This window comes from Tupaia chinensis, unplaced genomic scaffold, assembly GCF_000334495.1.
Source record: "Tupaia chinensis unplaced genomic scaffold, TupChi_1.0 Scaffold000243_1, whole genome shotgun sequence".
NCBI lineage: Eukaryota > Metazoa > Chordata > Mammalia > Scandentia > Tupaiidae > Tupaia > Tupaia belangeri.
In genome coordinates, this window is record NW_006159721.1 from 656,624 (window position 1) to 660,611 (window position 3,988).

A 3,988-nucleotide genomic window follows, 5' to 3' on the forward strand; every position below is an offset into this window, starting at 1 on the left:
CACACACACGTGCCTGGCGTGAGTTTTAAGTCACCGGGTCCGGGACGCGAACCGTGGTCGACTACGTGGGAGTTCAGCGACATAGCCATTACTCTAACTGCTGGTTCCCATTAGTAGCTTTTTTGAGATAAGCTATCAACTCTATTTTTTCTGACATCTTTTAAATGCCAAGAGCATTTTTGTTTCAGGGATGTGCTTGGGATTCTTCTAATACTCCATCAGTGTATCCTTTCCCCAGATGATGCCTTTGTTTTTGTTGGCATCTGTGTAAGAGAATCCAGGGGCCTGACCTGTCTTCTGCCCGAATAGACCATGGAAATTTGGGCCAACCTTGCGTTTGCCTCCCTTTAGCACAGTGTGGCACTGAGCACACATCTAACAAAAATCTCGTCATTCTCAACATCACCTCTTTTTTTGAAGAATTACTTTATTAATTTTATTATTACTAATTTTTAAAGAATTGTATGTCTCTACTTAATATATACTGAATGTACACACTCTATGACCAAAACTGAATGACTAAAGGATATAGAAACACAGTAAATGGTTGTGAATAGCAGACATGGTGGGAAGAGAGTGGGTGAAGGAGTAGCGTCTAAGGAAGCACATTAAGGAGAAAAATAGGCATAGCATTAATGGGACAAAGAAATGGAGTAATATCTGTTGAGGATAACATTATAGTATTAACAACTGAACTGGGCAGAAATGCACACATGTTGGAATATTCACTTTGCAAGCTAAATAAAGTGATTGAAAGAATTTGAAATAAAATTTAAAAAATAATAAAAAAATACTACCAATAAAAAATAAATTAAAATAAAGATAAGCCAAAAAAAGAATTATTTTTATTTAATTTTATTCATTCATTAATTTTATTTTTTTTAATTTGACCAGAGAGACAAACAGAGAGAGAGAGGGAAAGTGAGAAAGCAAGCCACCAGGTCTGTGATTCGAACTGTGGTCAGGCAAGTGGGAGTGTCCAGCACCTTAGCCACCATGCCACTTGCTGGTCCCCTATTATTACTATTTTTTAATTTGACCAGAGAGAGAAAGTGAGAAAGTAAGGCGCTAGATCCAGGATTTGAACTTCAGTCCACCATGTGGGAGTCTGGTGCCTTAACCACCATGCCACCTGCTGGCCCCAATATCACCTATTTTTAAAAAATAATTATTTATTTAATTTTATCTAAACATTTATTTATTTTAATTTGACCAGAGAAAGGCACAGAGAGAGAAAGAGAGGGAAAGTGAAAAAGCAAGCCACCAGGCCCAGGACTTGAACCATGGTCTGCCATGTGGGAGTGTCCAGCACCTTTTTCTTTTCTTTTATCTTTCTTTTTTTTTTTTGAGAGGTTTTTGCTATAGGGCGCGTGCACTTGGCAGAAAGACAGACAGAGACAGAGAGACAGAAAAGCAACGAATGGCCATGCCGCAATCCCTTCTCCTCCATTCTCCTCTTGGGATCTTGGGCATGCATGTACACGTGCCTGGTGTGAGTTTAAGCCATTGGGTCTGGGACTCAAACCGCGGTTGACTACATGAGTGTCCAGCAATATAGCCATTACACCAACTGCTGGTTCCTAGAGTGTCCAGCACCTTAATCACCATGCCACCCGCTTGTCCCCAACATCACCCGTTTTTAATTCTCTTCTGTTGCTCACACTACTAAGGTTCCTGCTCAGAGGCCGGATGGCCAGCTCTCTCTCTTCTTTTTTTTATTATTTGCTATACGGCACATGCACTCGCCACAGAGAGAGAGAGATAGAGAGACAGAGGGAAAGTGATATAGCACTCCAGGGGAGGATGGCCATGATGCAATCTCTTGTTCTCTATTCTCCTCTAGGAATTTGGGCATGCACAAACACACATGTGCCTGACATGTTTCTCAAACCTTTGGGTCTGGCACTTGAACTGTGTAGTTGGCCACATGTGATCCAGTTGCCTTAACCACCACTTCACTGGCTGGCCCTTGTTTTTGTTTCTTTTTGTTTTTGTTTTTGTTTTGTTTGGAGAGATTTTTGCTATAGGGTGCGGGTGCTCACCAGAAAGACAGAGAGACAGAAAGCGAGAAATCACTCCCCCAAGGGAATGGCCACACCACAATCCCTTCTCCTCCATTCTCCTCTCGGGATCTTGGGCAAGAACGCACTTACGCTCAGCTTGAGTTAAAGCCACTGGGTCCAGGACTCCAACCACGGTCGACTTACATGGGAGTCCAGCGACATAGCCATTATGTCATCTGGTGGGCCCGACCCTTGTTTTAATTTTTTTAAATTTTTATTTTGTGTCAGAAGGCACATGTGCATGAGAGAGAAAACACCCCACAAGGTTGAGTCACACCATAATTTTTTTTCTCCAGCTCTCCATTCTGTCAGGATTATGTGCAGTTGTGCACACCTTACATGTTTTCTAAACTTCTGAGGCTAGAACTAGAACCCTGGTCAGCCATGTGGGATCCAGCTTCCTCTGTGTAGCACTTAACCATTGTGCTATAGGGCTGGCCCCATGTTCTTCTTTGTGTCCACATATTTTTCTGCAACTACACATGATTACATTTGTTTTTATGTTTGACTCTACTACAAGACAGCAATCAACTTGAGAATAGAGACCTCTTATTTTTATTCAATTAGTGAAAATTTACTGAACATGTAGTATATATGCATATTAGAAAACGAACAAAGATGAGTAAGACAATTCTCTTACCTTCAAAGAGCTTGCAGTTTTGTGGGAGACAGGAAATTACTATATTGAGTAACAGAGATCAGCATATACTAAAATACAGAAGGGCACAGAATTAAAACTGGGAAGCTAGGAATATTTCCCAGAAATTGATTGAGTTGTATTTGAAGGAGAAGAAAGCATTTCGTTAATTTTATTTTAATCACATGAAAGAATTTCAAACCCTCTGTTCTGTGGCTGTGTCTGCTGGCCATAGAACCATAGCCAGGCATTATAAACTAGAAGGTTTAGATCAAATGGACCATTTCTGAGCCTGGATATTGGGGGAAGCAAGCACATCTTTTTTTTTTTTTTATAGCTGAAAGTCATAATTTAGAGCATTCATTGGAATATACAAATCACTGATTCAGCAGGGTTTAGCTGAATGTCCTTAAATGAACACTCAAAAGAGCTTAAAGGCCGTCTCTCAATATTTTCACCATAAGTCATACTCTATCCAGTTGTACTAATATTTTTATGTCCCACATGAAAGATCAAAAACAAAGTGGTGTCAGTGCAAGTATGTCAGTATGGGTTTGGGACCCAAGGACTAGTATTTTAAAAAATAATTTTTGGGGAGACCAGCAGATGGTATAATTGTTATGTTGCTGGACTCTCATGTAATTGACCATGGTTTGAGTCCTGGACCCAGCAGCTTGAAGCTCACACCAGGCACATGTACATGCATGCCCAAAATCCCAAGAGGAGAATAAAGGAGAAGGGATTGTGCTGTGGCCATCCTCCCTGGAGGGTGATTTCTTGCTATCTGTCTCTCTCTCCAGTGAGCACACATGCCCTATAGCAAAAATCACTCTAAAAACAACAAAAGACTAAAAATAATTTTTTATGTTGTTTTTTGGCCAGAGCCAGCCTGTGTCCTGGACCAGCCACTTGAAAGCCACACAGGGAGTGTGTTCATGTGTGCCGAAAATCCTGAGAGGAGAATGGGATGGCTGGTCCAGGACTTAAACTGTGTGGTTGAGTCTAGCTGCCTTAACCTCCATATCACTAGCTGGCCCAGGATTGACTCTCTATATCAGCATCCTATTACAGTTGATCTCACCCTTTCTAAGAATTCAGAATAACCCATTTAAATCAAGATCTGATATGAACATTTTGGTTCCAAGTGCATCCTTTCTAAAAAAATTTCAGTACAGGGAACCAGCAGTTAGTGTAATGGCTATGTTGCTGGACTCCCACAGTCAACTGCGGTTCGCGTCCTGGACCCGGCGGCTTAAAACTCACTCAGGGTGCGTGGGCGTGCGTGCCC

General features: G+C 41.4%; 1 pseudogene; it reads right to left on the reverse strand.

Annotated features, from left to right (window-relative positions):
• Window positions 1-3,331, reverse strand: part of LOC102496814 (DNA-directed primase/polymerase protein-like) — a 5,900-nt pseudogene extending 2,569 nt beyond the window's left edge.
• Window positions 3,332-3,988: the final 657 nt, after the last annotated feature.